The 17,940-nt window shown below is 33.9% G+C and overlaps 1 protein-coding gene and 1 pseudogene across 6 annotated transcripts in view; both read left to right on the top strand.

The window, feature by feature from the left end:
* The window catches only part of LOC136039967 (uncharacterized), a 146,916-nt gene that overhangs the window by 87,020 nt on the left and 41,956 nt on the right, over positions 1–17,940 (top strand). For all 6 annotated transcript variants that reach the window (XR_010620605.1, XR_010620606.1, XR_010620603.1 and 3 more), the window contains 2 exons: positions 6,402–6,579; positions 11,045–11,205. The gene's annotated coding sequence lies outside the window, so the exon portion shown is untranslated. The remainder of the gene's footprint in view (positions 1–6,401; positions 6,580–11,044; positions 11,206–17,940) is intronic.
* LOC136040491 (5S ribosomal RNA) lies at positions 16,281–16,397 on the top strand (annotated as a pseudogene).

Here is a 17,940-nt window from a genome sequence, read left to right on the forward strand (position 1 = left end):
AATGGTAGTATTTGGTCCAAGGGGTGGGAAGTCAGACTGTCGGAACATACATGGTTCATCTAAGCTCCTCTCCAAATTAGAATCATTGCCAAGCTGTTCTAAAATGTTAGTATTTGGTCCAAGGAGTGGGAAGTCAGACTGTCGGAGCATACATGGTTCATCTAAACTCCTCTCCAAATTAGAATCATTGCCAAGTTGTTCCAAAATGGTAGTATTTGGTCCAAGGGGTGGGAAGTCAGACTGTCGGAACATACATGGTTCATCTAAACTGCTCTCCAAATTAGAATCATTGCCAAGTTGTTCGAAAAAGGTAGTATTTGGTCCAAGGGGCGGGAAGTCAGACTGTCGGAACATACATAGTTCATCTAAACTCCTCTCCAAATTAGAATCATTGCCAAGTTGTTCCAAAATGGTAGTATTTAGTCCAAGGGGTGGGAAGTCAGACTGTCGGAACATACATGGTTCATCTAAACTCCTCTCCAAATAAGAATCATTGCCAAGTTGTTCCAAAATGGTAGTATTTGGTCCAAGGGGTGGGAAGTCAGACTGTCGGAACATACATGGTTCATCTAAACTCCTCTCCAAATTAGAATCATTGCCAAGTTGTTCCAAAATGGTAGTATTTGGTCCAAGGGGTGGGAAGTCAGACTGTCGGAACATACTTGGTTCATCTAAACTCCTCTCCAAATTAGAATCATTGCCAAGTTGTTCCAAAATGGTAGTATTTGGTCCAAGGGGTGGGAAGTCAGACTGTCGGAACATACATGGTTCATCTAAACTCCTCTCCAAATTAGAATCATTTCCAAGCTGTTCCAAAATGGTAGTTTTTGGTCCAAGGGGTGGGAAGTCAGACTGTCGGAACATAAATGGTTCATCTAAACTCCTCTCCAAATTAGAATCATTGCCAAGTTGTTCCAAAACAAGGGGTGGGAAGTCAGACTGTCGGAACATACATGGTTCATCTAAACTCCTTTCCAAATTAGAATCATTGTCAAGTTGTTCCAAAAGGGTTGTATTTGGTCCAAGGGGTGGGAAGTCAGACTGTTGGAACATACATGGTTCATCTAAACTCCTCTCCAAAGTAGAGTCGTCGCCAAGTTGTTCCAAAAAGGTAGTATTTGGTCCAAAGGGTGGAAAGTTACAATAAAAAGGTATTTCTAATTCAAAACTTGGATCCATGCTAATATCTATTGTGTTGTTGCTTGGTGTAAGTTAGTTTCACAACTAGAAAGTTTTGACGAATTCATTTCGTTATATACACAAACCGCATAGCTCTTACATATTTGCACCAATCGATGCAGAGAGAACCGATGACGTATGATCTTTGGATTTTACAATCGCTATGTTCACGTTCATGTTGCGTATTCCGTTTCACGGTTGTACAGCCCAATTCGTCTGTGTTTCTTGACTGTAAGAGCCTCACGTAACAGCGCTATTTTAATTATGGTTGTAATTAAAATCTTGCGGTCTACAATATTACCTACGTGATTACACAGTATGCATTTAACTTCTGTAATGGCGATTAACAACAGTGTGATTCAAATTATTAGATATATATTCAGCCATCAAAATATATGGCTGAAACCAAAAAATCAGCGTGGTTCAACCCGGCAATTAGGCTCAGATAAATACCAGAGAACATTCTTTTTGCGAATTGTACTTATTTATCTATTTTGGCAGTTTATTATATTTATTTAGTTCTATTTTTTAGAACCTCTTTAAAGTACAAAACAAATTAATTGTTTTGTATGCAAAACAAATTTGAATATAAGGAAATAAACTCATTGACAAATAAAAACACGTGATAACGATGAAAACGTGAAAACTATAAAAACATGATGAAAAGTTTTTTTAACTGAAAGTAAAGAGCGACATTAAAACTTAAAACGAACAGAAATTACTTCGTATATGAAAGGGGCTGCTTCCTCATCAACGCCCCGCTCTTTACGCTAAAGTTTGACTCTTTCTCTCAACTCTTCTTTTTAAACAGTTAAAAAACTTTAGCGTAAAGAGCAATATATATATATATATATATATATATATATATATATATATATATATATATATATATATATATATATATATATATATATGTATGTATAATGTTCTAGTTTTAAGAAATTAAGGATTGCGTTTTTGGATATTTCAGAGGAAAAAATTCCACCTGTACAAGTTTGACTCTTTCTCACATCTCTATTTTTAAAACAATAAAAAACTTTAGCCTAAAGAGCCTAAAGATTTGAGGAGGAAACAGCACTTTTCATATACGGTTTGTTTTAAGTTTTATTGTCACTCCTTACTTTTAGTTAAAAAAAATAATTTTTTAAATTTAATTTCTGAATATTTTTAAATTTATGCAGGTTTTGATTCTGGCTTACCGTATATGAATAATTAAAACGAAATTTGTCTATTAGTTCTACTTTTTTAAACTAATAACCTGAGTTTATAATTAACCCTTATAATAACCTAAGTTTGATTTTAGTTCCAGTTGTTTAAGAATGACTTCTGAATCGCAAAGGTCTTTTAATTAGAATAATAACCTCTTTTAAATTAAAAAAAAAAAAACTTTAGCGTAAAAGCGAGCTGCTGAAGAGAGACGATCACCCTCATATAAATATTATTTTCTGTTGGTTCTAAGCTTTAATGCTGCTTCTCACCTTTAGTTCAAAGAACGTATTTTTATTGTATTGTAATCGTTTTCTAAATAGTGTCGGGAAATCCAGCCCCCCATCCATGGAAAAATCCCTGTCCTCACCACAAATTTCTCCTTGAAAAGATTCTCCCTGTAACTTAAATATATTATATTTGCGGAACTAATTTTGTAAGGCATAGTAACAGAACGGCCAAAGAAGACGAAACTTTTTTTATGAAGATGAAAGTCACAAGTTAAGCGATTTTCAAACGACCGAAATGAATGAAAGAAAATATTTTGTTTAAAAAAACTTGTGTTTTTTTTCAATTTAATAACAACCACAAGCCAAAGACATTTCACATTATTATCAAATAAAAATCATAGTTATAAGGCTGCATAAGAAAAATTAAATGCTAAGATTGGCAAGAAAACAACACGAACAAATTATTGCTTATATCCACCATTTTCTGAGTTCTTTATTTAACAATAAAATTCATAAACAAAAAATTACTTCAAGACAATGTCCCCCACTAGGCTCCATGGCCGGGAAAGAACAGGGCAGAAAAAAAATACCAACACAAAAAAAAAATATATAAAGAAAATCCAAAAACAAAGATGAGTCGCTCACCTTAATAATCCCCAAAAATGACAAGCTAGGCAGGGGGTAGCACATGATTTCACTAACTCAATTAAATATCCAACTCAATCCAGAGACATCAACTCCGAGGGAAACCGGAATGAAAAAACAAACAAAAACAAAAACAAACAAACAAAATTATTTACTAGCTAGAAAATCTCTAACATACTTTTTGAACATACCAAACGAGTGGTAGATTCGTACGAACTCTGGGAGCGTGTTCCAGATCCTGTTGCAAGATGTCAGAGGGTTGAAGTCAGATTTCACCAATGCAGTGTGAAGAACAAGTAACTTGTTGGAATTGCGGAGATGATAAGTCGATTGATCAGAGACAAAAGATATATCAAACAGTTCGTGGTAACGAACTGTAGTAAGGAGCGAACCGGCTCAATATAGAGAATACTGTCAATATTGAGAGCAGAATACTGTTGTTTCCGAGATGTAACTTTTTACACCACTTCTTGTATAAATTATTCCCTATAACCATTACTATATGTAAACAAAGGTCAAAGTTTGTAACTTGCTGCCCCTCCCCGGGAGCTCTGGGGGATTGAATCGTCCCCAAAGACATAGTTATTAGGTTTTTTAACTATGCTGAACAAAATGGCTATTTCAAACTTTTGATCCGGCGACTTTGGAAAAAAATTAGTTTGGGAAGGGGCCTAGGTGCCCTCCAATTTTTTTGGTCTCTTAAAAAAGCGCACTAGAAAAACTACCGCCAATAAACCAAAACCAAAACAAACAGAAATTACAATAAATAGCCAAGTCGAACTCAAAACTAGCACAAACTAACATGGATAGGGCTCACAACCCCTATGCCTTCTCAAGGCCAGAACATAATTTGCACTCTAATGAAAAAATACAAAAGAATATGTGTTGTCAGTTTAATATACATATGCTCATATTTATTGTTTAAAATTTTAATAATTTTCTAGTTATTTAAGTTTTCAAAGTAAAAAAAAATATAATTTTTTTCAGTGAAGTTCAAATTATATTCTGGACTTGAGTAGGCGTAGTGGCTGTGCGTTTTAATCATTTTATTTTCTGCTTGTTTTGAGTTCGACTCGGTTATTTATTGTAATTTCTGTTCGTTTTGGGTTTCATTTATTTATTGATGCTGATTTGTAACGATTTTACGCTGGGTAGATTATTTGATTCTATTTGTTCTTATTTTTGGTATAATGGAGTTCTTTACTTTTCCTTGAAAAACATTAAGAATACATTTTTTAGTAAATTGTCAGTAATGAACGGAAATATATTGGGAGAAAAATATTTCCTTTAGATCTTTTTTTTAAAGAAATGATGAGAATGATGCCTATCAGAATTTGTGAAGGGCGGGACAAATTTTATCCATGAAAATTTAAAAAAGATCATTTTCAAAATTTTTGCTGGTGTCCTAGTAATTACACTGTACTTCAGGGTTATTTTTCTATGTTTTAGATGGGAATCTGAAAAAATCATACAAACATTTTCTTCCGTGTGTCAGGGTGTTCGGGGTATACATTATCGGAGGGGAGGTTGGAGGGGTACACTGAATGTCATTTTATGTCTGAAATTCCTCTCACAAATTGAAGTTTGGTCTCCTAGTACTGCTTATTAAAACTGAAAACCATAGAAAAAGAGTATAGGGTGATACCGCTTATGTATGCATGCAGTTTTGTAACCTTTTAGCTATGCTGAACAAGTGGATATCTCAAAATTTTGATCGAACGGTTTTTGAAAGAAAAGGGACGTTTGAGTGGGGCTGGTTGCCCTCCAATTATTTTGGTCACATAAAAAAGAACACTATAAACTTTAATTTCCGTTCAAGTGAACCCTCTCCTGATGTTTTATGACTATTGGTCCGGTACGGTCATCCCTGAGAAAAACCACATCCGTGATCTTTATTCTGGTAAAAAAAATTAAAAATTTTACGTTTTTGCAGATAAGAGCTCGAAACCTCTATAGAATAGGAATTGATTCGTGCTTATTAGGTATTTCAATTGCAAACAAGAGAATTTGGTGAATTAATTGAGTATCGGTTCGATATTAGAAGTAAAAAGTAAAACTATGAAACAATTCCCCGAGGATGTAGCCCACCCCCCTTACTCCCTACCGACTGCAGTCATCAATCTTTTATCGATTTAACCTATCTAGTTATATTACAAATCTTATCATGAAAAGTACCAAATCCAATTTTCTTTTTATAACTTCTGTTTTTCTTTCTGAAAATTATATTTAATGTTTAGCTATTTTCTTTTTTTCAATAACTCTATTTCTAATCCATTTGCTGATGTAGAGTGTCTATTCATATCCAGTCCGCTTTCAAAGGTTTTAAGAGAAAAAAAAATCTAATTTGGAAGTGATAGATTTTTGAGAATAAAAACTTAAACATAAAGAAAAAAATTGACCTGAGAAAAGCTTGTGAAATAGGAAATATAGAACTGATTTGAAATTTTGTAGTTAACTAGGTTCGCTTATGATCTTGATGATAACGCTCTGAGGTCTATATCTTATATAGTGCGAAATCGGAAGCTTCGAAGACGGTATATTTGCATAAATACTAATTCGACACATATATGGAGGCGTAATGGATCACTTATTTTCTGTTTTTTTTTCTATTAGTTCGCTTCCTGTGTGATTTGTTTGATCGAATAATGAATCTATGGGCAATAGCGTGAAAAATTATTGCCCATAATAACGTGAGATTTCAATATATTAATCTTATTTATAATAGATGTGTTATTCTACATAAGTTATAACTCTTGCTCTAATACTCCTCCCAACAGCTTATTCCTTCGGATACGCTATAAAATTATGGAAAACCCCAAAATAAGTCAGGGTTTTACTAGTCAAGTAAACTTTTTCTGTGTGTATTTTACTTGGTATGTAATTACTAAATAAATGGGGCTCAGAAAATGGAATTTGAAGTTGGCTCCTCTTCAAATCAGGATCTGAAATCATAAATTATTAAATTTCCCCTCTATGCATAGCATGTTCAAATCTACAAGTTAAAAATTCTATCATGCAATTCAGTTTTTTCCCAAAACAAAAAAATCTTGAAAAAAAATTCGTTCCCTCTTTTGAGAGGGTAATTATTTGACAATATGTGTAAACTGTAAAAAATTTGTTTCATATTAATCATCATCTTAGGTCAAATGCTTGTCAATTAGCTGTTGAGTGAATTGGACGAAGTAAATTATCAAAGACATTCCCTTGTCCAGCTGGAAGTTCGACAGCCCATTATTATTTCTTCACTATGCTTTTGCATGCTGGGGTTATAAGACCTGTTGAGGATGGTAACATCAACGGGGTGGATATGGACTTCGAGGTATGGAGCCTCTCTGGTTTCTCACGACCCCGAAAATATTTAGTATCTAAAGATAGTTCGGTTTAATTTTACGTTAATTACAAAAATATCGAAATATTATGGTTGCATTTAATGTGAAAACATTTTTATCCTTTTTTTAATTCATCTTTTTATTATTGACTGTGGAACAAGAAATTGAAACAAGCTCCAAGAGGAATAGAAAATTTGGCATGGGGTCAGCTTTTTTTCAGTCTGACCTTTTTTCAGCTGTTGGAAAAAATACCGACAAAATGGTGCACTTAACAAACTAGCAATTACAGTGCAAAATAGGCTCTTCAAAACTGCACAATGGTAGACTTTGGCTTTGGATTAATTTGGATTAATTTGGCTTTGGCTTGTAGACTTTGGATTAAAACCGATTGATTCGTAGACAAAGGAAAAAGCAGTTCTGGACAATGTACATAATAACCCGTTTTTTCTTTTTCCTAGGAAAAGAACTAAAAACATGCAAAGTAAAATAATTGAATATGAGAACGCTGATAACTGAAATCCAGGTTTTTCATTAGATCTTAATCATCAGTGTTGTAATTTTGTCAATATCCTGGGGGGGGGGGCAAAGTTGGAGCCAATTTTTTCAAAATCCAGTGAAGATGACAGTGAAAAAAGAAAAATGAGCCATAAAGTACCATACAGGCAAGGATATACTAAAGAAAATTGACCTTTCTCTGGATGCTTGAATTATACAGGCTTATCTTAGTTATTAAAAGATTATTAGTACAAAATAAAGTTCAGCTGGGAGTGGGGGCAAATTGGGATCTGGAGGAGACTGTTCCCCCCCTGGCCCACAGCAAATTACGCCCCTGATGAACATGTAATATCTTTTGAAACATTATGTTGCATGATTATTGATTCTAAACTCCAGTTAGTTTTACCAATAAATTACGGAATAAGTGTAGTAAGACAAGTAGCTAACGCGGTTAAGTCATCAGGATATCAGTGTCATCTGGTAATGGGTGACACTTGACATTTTTTCTAGCTTTGGAATAACACCATAAAGGCAAGGATATACTGAAGAAAACTTACCTGTTTCTCTGGATGCAAGAATTATACAGGCTTATCTTAGTTATTATAAGATTATTAGTAGAAAATACATTGCACCTGGGGGGGGGGGTGGCAAACTAGGGCTGGAGGAGGCAGTTGCCCCCCTCCCATTGTCCATAGTAACTTACGCCCCTGTCAAAGATGTAATATTTTTTGAAACATTATTCAGATAATTTTTACTATCACACGAAAATTTGACTTAATAATTTACTTACTTGGAATTGACTTTCCTTCCTCGATATTGACTCAAAAAAAAGTCTGAAAAAGAGAAATATCAAATATTAGTCGCAAACTAAAGCACTATTGTTTGTTTCTTCGAATAATTAAAAAAAATATTTACTTGGAATCAGATTTTCTTCCTTCATACTGACTTAATATTAGTCATAAGCTAATTCTTTAAATTTAATTATTATTTTTTCTTTAAATAGTTGTAAATTACTAACGTGAAATTGAAGTTTCTTCCTCCCTGTTCATTAAAAAAAAATTAACAAGTGAAAAAGATGACTATTGAATATTAAACCTAAGCTAAACGAAAAGTTTTTTTAAATCTCACCTCGTTGCTACCGGCTCATTTTGTTCTAGTTGAAGTCTTAGCATTGAATTGAAAACAATAAAGTTTAAGAATACTTCTATATACAGCGCTTTATTGATGGTTATCCAGCATTATGGGACTATCACAGCTCTGGCTGTTATCAAAAGTAACTTCCTTAGAAACTCAAAATGCTGAAGTCTTTCCTATTTGGAAAACACTTATTAAGTTTTTTTTGTGAAATCCATCTCATTTTAGTTCAAAGAAATGTAGCAAGTTAAAGCTTGGGATTCAGCTTAAAACTAGACCTCCGTTGCCTGTGCAACGGGAAGTGTTGGAGCAACTGTGCCCTGTTCTTTAGGGCACAGTTGTGGAGCAACAGTCTCCATTATGTCCTTCAGAGGATATTTTTCTAATGCGGCTTCGATTGTTATCTTGAAGCATCTTTGATATGGTTTTATTTCGAGCTCCTACTAAACTGAGTTTGGTAAAATGTTTAGCTGGTCCAGAAATAAACGAGAAACATCAATAAAAGTTCTATATGAGTTCATAATTATTTTATTTCTAAAACGTTTACTTCCGAAACTAGGGCCGTCTTAACTTGACGCCAATTCGAAGTATTATGTTTCGAGATGCACATTTCGGGAATTATTTCCGAGAAATCTGAAAGAGATACGGAAATAACGTCTTATAGCTTTCTGCTTAACTTGTGATGGTCTAAGCTAGGAAAATATAAAACAAACCAAATTCACCAAAAAATTTAAATTTCCCCGAGGGCGTGACAAAACTTCCAAATAGAAAAACCCACAGAAGGAATTTTATTTCGGAGAAACTATTGTAAGCTCCAGTTGTTAGGAGATCGAGATCTGTCGAACCGCGTTGGAAAAAAAATTCTAGCTGGTCCAGAACAGAAGTTACCTCTAGAACGTCGAAACTTCGGAAATTATTTCTTAGAGAACGAAGCAACTTGGTATATAGAACACTTCACTTCTTCTTGCATACTTTTCATAGCACTACTCGATAAAAATATAAGAAACATCAAAATCGAAAATTTGAGAAAATTCCAAAAAAATCGGAACGAGATGGACTTTTCCGGAATTATTTCCGGGAAATCTGTAAGAGCTACGGAATTTTGTGCTCCGGTTCTCGAAGAGACAAATGAAAGTTCTACATGAGTTCAGCATAACTGTATTTCTAACAAGTTTATTTCCGAAGCTAGGGTCGTCTTAACTTGACGCCAAACATCGAACGCAGAGTTTCTAAGAAAAAAACGGTTTTATTTTTTTTATGGAAAACTGTTAGAAATTTTAGGAACTTCTCTGGAACTTTTTTACTCTGTTTCACGTTTCCCTTCCCTCTGAAAAATCTCAAATTTTTAACTCTTACCACTTCGGAGCTACAGGTCGCTGATCACGGTGAAAAAAAAAAAAAAAAAAAAAAAACTACGAAAGCAGTAGTGTTGCTCCGCAACACAATGACGTAGATTGCTAAGATTCAGAATAATTATTTCATTCTGTTCAATTTTTTAACAGTAAAGTTTTAAATAAGTGCAAAGAGGACCTTCGTATAAAAATTTCCCAACTTCAAGATTTGAACTTGGATTAAAAAAAGGATATTACTATAGGCCAACAGTCTGATACGTTCAGACTGTCGGACTATCGGACTGGATGGCGAACGGTCTGACGTCCAGTCCGACGCGTTTAAATTTTAAATTGTTTGCTCTCTTTTGAATTTCTCTCTTGATTTTCTATAGATGACCATCTTATATGCCGTCAGTTTCACCGTACATTCGCCAAAATCCAGATTTATTAACCAAGTAAATTTTCTAGGGTTTAGATTTCTTTTGAACTTGGATTGTGAGTACTTAAGTTTATGTCCGATTCAAAATTTGGCATTGTTCTATGCCTTTGCATTAGACAAAATAGTTAGTTTCTTACGATTTATATTTTTGCAGTCTATCATCTTGTTTTTTTGTTGTTTTTTTTTTTAGTGGGGGAGTGGAATAAGAGGATTTAAACCAAAGCATAAAAAATATGTTTACTAAGTAGCAATTGTTGAAAGGTAGTTTGTACGTGCCACGTTACACCCGGACTTGCCTATTGCATTTCTCTGTAGGAGAAGGGATAATATTTTAAAATGCCAATGGGGATTGGGTTAAAATTTTAGGCATCTGGAAAGAGGTATAAAACATAATGGTGTAAGTAAGAAAAAATCATGAACTACTTTGAATTTCATAGATTAGATATATTTTTTTTATTCTTAAGTTGTTTGTTATTAACTTGGATATCATTTGTGAAATAGATATTCAGATCGTGTGCTCACATAACAAAAATATGTCTTCTCTTATTTTATCTCCTATATTCTCTTATTTTATTAATAAAAAAATTATAGATGTCAGACAAAACTGAAACGGAACAAGAGCGTAATTTTTAACAGCATTTTACGTACAAGGCAAAACAGCCCCCAATAAAGAGGGTATTTTGTACAGAGTATTTAAGCTGTCTAGCAAAATGTCCAAAACGGAACGCTACAAGTAAATTTTATTGCACGCGGAATGCAAAATGCTATCAATGGCAAGAAAGACACACACATTGTTATTCTATGCTTCAAATCTTGGAAAAGTTATCTTTGTTTTGAAATAGATGGCGTTCTTGTATTTGCATGGTCTAACTTGTGTTAAAAGGAAAATATGTTACATTTTGGCTTCAAAATAAAAACCAAATGAAACAAATTTATTTTCACCACAACTAATGATTTTGAGTAGATATATCATTTTATGAATACATAAGAATAGCGTTTCTTTGTATGAATCGTTGTATTTTTTTGTTTATTGATTTTTTTGTTTCTAATTTTCAGTTCTCTGTTGAAAAAAAAATTGGAAAAAGGGGGAAACACTCCTTAAAAGTTATAGAATGTCACACCATCGCATTCAGCGTATCAGAGAACCCTACCGTAGAAGTTTCAAGCTCCTACAAAAACGTGGAATTTAGTATTTTTTGACAGAAGATCTATCACGGGTGGGTATTTATTTGTTTATTTTTGCTTCTTTTTTTTTCTCAGGGGGGATCGTATCGAACCAGTGGTCCTAGAATGTCGTGAGAGGGCTCATTCTAACGAAAATTAAAAGTTCTAGTGCCCCTTTTAAGTGAACAAAAATTTGGGAGCACCTAGGCCCCCTCTCATGCTAGTTTTTTTTTTCTTTACAAAGTCAACGGATCAAAATTTTGAGATTGCCATTTTGTTCAACATAGTGGAAACATAGTACGCATATGAGGGGTTTGTCTCCTCCTAAATACCTCACTCTTTACCCTAAAGCATTTTTAGTAATTTCAACTATTTTTTCTACAGCCTTTATGATTCAGGAGTCATTCTTAAAGAATTGGGCAAAAAATTTAAATTTTAGCATAAAGAGCGAGGAATAAACGAGGGGGCAAACTCCCTCATATACGTAATAAAAATATAAGAATATAGTTCGTTACGTAATTTATTTCGTAAGTTACGTATATTTTTTACTAATAAAAACGTTCATAAAAAATTAAAAGTTTTAGTTACCTTTTTAAATAAAATAAAAATTTGAGGGCAACTGGGCCTCCTCCCCTACCCCTTTTTTCCTCAAAATCGCCCGATAAAGCTGAGGGAAAGCCATTCCCCTCCCCTCGAAAAAAATGCTAATTTTGTTTTAATTTTTATGTGCGGAGCCAAAATCAAACATGCATTAATTCAAAAACGTTATAAAATTAAATAAAAAAAAAAGAAACCAAGTTTTTTTTAAACTGAAAGTAGGGAGTTACATGAAACCTCCTTAACGCCACGCTCTTTGCGCCACGCTTTTCCTTTTTATAAGTTATATTTTTGTTGTTGATAGAGTTATTTACCAATAAAAAACAATGAAAAAAGGAGATGAGTAGCTCTTACGGCTTCCTCACATTGAATTAGTCCCCTCCCCTCCAAAAAAACTTACGAGGTCTATGAATTAATTCAATTTACTATGTTGGCTCTCTTTATATGAAAATGGCAAGTCTCAGTCCTATTTAGAAAGATTAAAACTTGGCACGTATTCCCTCAGATTAAACTGATTGACAGATTAAACCTCAGATTGGCAATTCAAAATGCACCATTCAGAATGCTATCTGAACCTCATATTTATATTTAACGCTTAGATGAAAACTTTCTCGAAAACATATGGTACTTAATATCTGCATTGAAAATAATCTTTTTTGCTTAATTTTAGGCTACTTCAGCTTAATTGTAGCTTGTTTGCTTAATTGCAAGCCCCCCCCCCCCCCCAACTCCTGAAATGCTGGTCTGACTTAATGACATAAATGCATATAAGCAATTTTATGCGATGTTTCTAGTTTTTTTGTGTAACTCCCCCACCCCCACCCGCCAAAAAAGTATACGGTTATTGGTATATGCTCCTCTAAAATCGACAGGTGAAACTTTTAGTGACTCAAAAAAAAAAAAAAATAGATAGGATCCATGAACAAATAGATAAATAGGATATAGTTGCTTCATGAACAAACAGATAGGATCCTAGGTAGAAATATGATTATTTTATGAGGTGATTTTAATTCTCAGATTGGTAGAAATAAGAATAGATAATATACTAGCCGCGGTATATTTGATAGAGGAAAAGAAAAAATAGTAACGGTTATTGACTGCAGGGATTTTTTCATATACTTTTATTTAAGATACAACGATTGGCTTTTATTTTCGGTTAATTAATCAGAAAAATGTATATATGGCTTTTAATGATGGTAATCAATAACAAAGAGCAGTATTTCTCAGCTGAAAGTCTTTTCTTTTATGAATCGCAAGCGATGATTAGAGAAATTAACAAACTTTTTTACAGCGTAGCAAAAACACAAGTTTTAAGGTTCTCTAATTAGCATTCTATTTTATGAAATCAGCCTGCTAAAATGAAGTAATGTAACCTCATTACAACTTTAAACACAAAATGACGTCACCGTGTTTATATACTAATATGTCATTGAAGTTCGTCATTTAGTTGATTACAACTAAGGCTTTTATTCTTGGTTAATTTAACAGAAAAAGGTATGTACGGCTTTTAATGATGGTAATCAATAACAAAGACTAGTATTCTTCAACTGAAATTTAACACTCTTTTCTTTCATGAAACACATGCGATGATTTGAGAAATTAACAAACTTTATTAAAGCGTAGCAAAAACACAAGTTTAAAGGTTCTCTAATTAGTATTCTATTTTATGAAATCATTTTAAGGTGAGTCAGTTAAAATGAAGTAATGTCTAAAAATGACGTCACTACAACTTTAAGCAACAAATGACGTCAACGTGTCTATATAAAAATATGTAATTGAAGTTCGTCATTTAGTTGATTATAAGCATTACATTAATCATGTATCCCGAAGGATTTAGACATTTGTATGCGCGGAAGATAGTCCATAAGGAGGGCCGTGTGTGGAGAATGATTCAAAGACTCCAAAATTCACATGTGAAACAGGAATGCTTCAATGAAAGTGGCCAAAATTGGGTATCGGTAAAAAAAATTGAAACAAGTTTTTGAGACTAAGGATGGAGAAAATCAATCAGTTGATACAGCAGTACCGGAAAAAAAGTTTGAGGGTAGAGAAAATGGAACAGGAACACCTATTCAAACAAAAATCGAAAACTCCACCCAAATAAGTAAGAAATCCAGCACCTGTAACGTAATTGAAGCGCTACCAAACAGAAAAATATTGCAGACACTTGACAAGAGCACACAAGGAAATGGAAAAGCCAAAACAAATTTATTAAACCGAGAAAAAATCAGCCGTTCCATCAAAACAGAGGAAAAAAATGGCTGCTATGAGACTCACAAGGAGGAAGTGAGAAGTGACGAGATAGCTGAAACTCTGACCCGAAAGTCTGAGAAAATAGAAGGAGGAAAAAGAAATGCCAAAGCAAAGTTGCCAGAAAAAGCAGAAACTGATTGCTCCGTCAACGCGAAACATAAGAAGTTAGAAGACAAATGTAAGATGAGCCAACAGAAATTAAAAACATTGGATATTCAAGATGACTATTGTGAAATCTACAGGATACAAGACAAACTGTATCATTATCTATCAAAACAAAATATTTCGAAACAAAATCAATTAGATATTGTGGAAATACTAGAAACTCTTTCCAGTGAGCTAGATGCAATTGATAGTGACAAAATTAACGCTGTTGACATCATCCTTGAGACAATTCAATTGCAGATGTCCCGTTTGGCTGGCCTGTATATGCTGGAGAAGGATCCAAACTGCTTAGAAAGTTGGAAAATGCTACATGATTTAGACAGAGAAGTAAGACAAGAAAAATCAGAATTATATGAGAAAAGTTCACTCAAAGATAGATTAAGGTCTCTAATGTCAAAAAAAAGTACTAGGAGTTTCCAATTGTGGTCATCTTTTAGAGTTGTTGAAACTCAGACAGATAAGGATCTTGATATACAAAATATAAAAGAATTATGGAGTTACCGCTGGAATCGTGAAAGTTGGACAGAAAGTACATATTCAAAAATTTTGGATCTCGAAAAAACACTGGAAAATATTTCCAATAAATTAGATATGATCGAGAGTAAAAAACAAAATGCAATTGACACGTACGTCAAATCGATAAGAATAAGAGAATTACGTTTGGCAGCCAAGTATCTGATTAATCTAGACGAAAATTACAGAAAAGAAATAGACCGGCTAGATTATTTACATCAAGGAATTTCCCAATTGAGGGAAAACACAAAATGTCAGAGAAATTGGGACATCGGTACTCATGAGAAAGAGGTGACATCTTTGACGAATAGCTTGGCTAAGAAAAGGCCGTTTATAAAATAGCACAAGTACTCTTGGTATTAAAACGACAAAAAGGAAACATACCCTTTATCCAGAAATCATTAAACATGGGAGAAAGACCAAATTTTGCCGATTTTGTGATTTAATATGACATCTATATATATATATATATATATATATATATATATATATATATATATATATATATATATATATATATATATATATATATATATATATATATATATAAATAAGTTTTTTGTTTGTGTGTCTGTCTGTCTGTCGACTGACGTCATTATAAGGATTGCGCTGTATGTCGTCATGAAGTTGGTTGTCGTCATGTTTGTTATGACGATGCTTAGTATATTACGTCATTATAAGTATTTAAGAAAATCGTTCAAAGACAAATTTTTAATTGTAAGAAGATCGTTGAAAGAGAAATTTTTAATTGTAAAATGACTGAAGAACCTACAATGGCAACAGTCGAGGAAGCTGCTCAAAGAGTCTATGCCAAAAGACTTGCGGCTGATAGAGAAAGTAAGAAAAGAAAGCGTGCCGAGGAATCACAAAAACAGCATGAAAACAGGCTTGCGGCTGATAGAGAAAGTAAGAAAAGAAAGCGTGCCGACTAATCACATGAACAGCATGAAAACAGGCTTGCGGCTAAAGAACGCAAAACCGCGCAGTTAGATGAAAATCTACCTGGACAGCGAGAGTCAAAACATATCAAAACTGAAAATGATAGCGATGATGATTGGGTTTGGGATTTTCACTTGGATAAGGTCATCAGCAAAACTTTACTCGGCGAAGCATAACAAAGGTTGCTGCAACACCTAACGCTGCCCATGCAACGTAGATCTAGTTTTCCTTAAAAAAACAATAAATGATACCCCAACAGAACCTAAATAACTTACCAAGGCCTGGCGTTCTGTTACAAGAAATAAAGTTTGCTTGCACATTGACCTAGTGACAAAGAATATGAATTTATTGTAGAAAAGAGAGCTCAATTCCCCCCAAGAAACGGTAGATTATACTCAAAAATTGAGGGGCTGTTTTAAAAATAAACAAAATAACAAGAACCAATTCAAAGAAATTTAATTAGGAAGCTATTGGGTAGCCAGTGACACAAAGGAGAAAAATAATGCTGTTTTGTTTCAGAAAGAAAAATGGTTAAAAAAACAATGCATAGATGTGGTTTGATTCTTATTTTAATTTGCTCAAAATCTTCTTTCGTGAATCTAAAATTGGGCATTTTATTTGTTTTCAGTTTGTTGATCAACAATTTTTTTTTAAGTTCCCAGCCAACAGACATACCATGTTGAAAGTACCCAGTCTCTTCAGATCCTGTATTTTAACAACATCAGCCCAGTCAGTACTTGGATGGGTGACCACCTGGGAATACTGGGTGCTGTTGGCTTTTTTGTAAAAATTTCTTCAGAAGAAAACGGAAAATGATCCATATATTACCATAAAGGCAAAGATATACCAAGTAAAACTGACCTGTTTCTCTGGATACTTGAATTATACAGGCTTATCTTAGTTTTGACCAGATTTTTTTTTTTTTTTTTTTGCAGAAACAAAATTTCAGTTGGGGGGGACTGAGGTCTGGAGGGAGCTAAATTTTGTCTGAAGGGGGCAAGGGCATTAATGTAGAAAGCAAAATAATGTGAGTGTCAGCATATTTATTAGCACATTTCAACAGTATAAATTATACCATTGTGGCTTATCTAAGTTTTGACAAATTTTTGTCGCAGAATCTATATTGTTGAATGAAAACTTCAAAAAACGTGTAAAAATTTGGTTTATATTCATTTCTGTTATGTCATTACGAGTCGGACAAATATGTCGGGGGGGGGGGTTCAAATCCCCTACCCTTACTAATTTGACCCCTCAAACCTGCTTGCCATCTCAAACCCCCTTTCCCCCATTTGGTAAATATGAAGCCTATCTGGCGATGCCAATTTTTAGAATTGGAATGTGTGATCCCAATTTCTGCAAGTGTTGAGCATAAGTATTTATTTGGTAGCCCTGAAAAGGGCTATTGATCACAAAAGTTTAAAACATGACAAATTACTGAAACAAACGAAATCTACGCAGCATTTTAACAACAAATAATTTTCCAATTCAAGTGCAAAAAAAATTTGATCCTTTCTTCTGCCTAAAAAGAATTATAAATAATATTTAAGTCTACTTACCGTGTCCCTTTAAGTGTACTGACTTTTAGGCTTTTAGGCCTTATACTGACTTTACAGCTGACCTTTAGGCGTCTTTTCGGTGTTGAATTTGTTGAGATTGAGCTTTAATCGTTTCTTCTATCTGTTTACTTTCCCACAAAAGATATTTTTAAGCTGATCTCAAATATGTAAGTTTAATCAAGTTTAGTCTTACCCATCAAAAGTTGCGAGCCTGAGATATTTTGCCTTATTTTCGAAAAAAGGGAAAAACATCCCCAAAAGGTCATAGAATCCTAATGAAAAGCGCGGCATCTAATTCAGCATATCAGGGAACCATACTGTAGAGGTTTCTAGCTCCTATCTGCAAAAATGCGGAAATTTTTTTTTTTTGCATGAAGAAAGATCACAGATGCTTGTTTATTTTTTTTTCTTCCCAGGGGTGATTGTTTCGACCAAGTGGCTCTAGAATATTGCGAGAGGACTCTTTATAACGGAAATTAAAAGTCCTAGTGCCCTTTTTAAATGACAAAAAATTGGAAGGCAACTAGGCACTCTCCCATGCTCATTTTTTCCCAAAGGCGCCCGATCAAAATTTTGAGATAGTCATTTTGTTCAGCATAGTCGAAATATCTAATAACTATATCTTTTAGGATGCCTTAATCCCCCGCAGTCCCGGGTTAAGGGCTGCAAGTCGTAAACGTTGCATTGTTTACATGTAGCATTGTTTATTGGGAAGTGTACAGACATTTTCAGGGGGATTTTTTCTGCTGCGGATTCGGGTGGGGG

The sequence above is a fragment of the Artemia franciscana genome, chromosome 20 (assembly GCF_032884065.1).
Source record: "Artemia franciscana chromosome 20, ASM3288406v1, whole genome shotgun sequence".
NCBI classification, from domain to species: Eukaryota; Metazoa; Arthropoda; class Branchiopoda; order Anostraca; family Artemiidae; genus Artemia; species Artemia franciscana.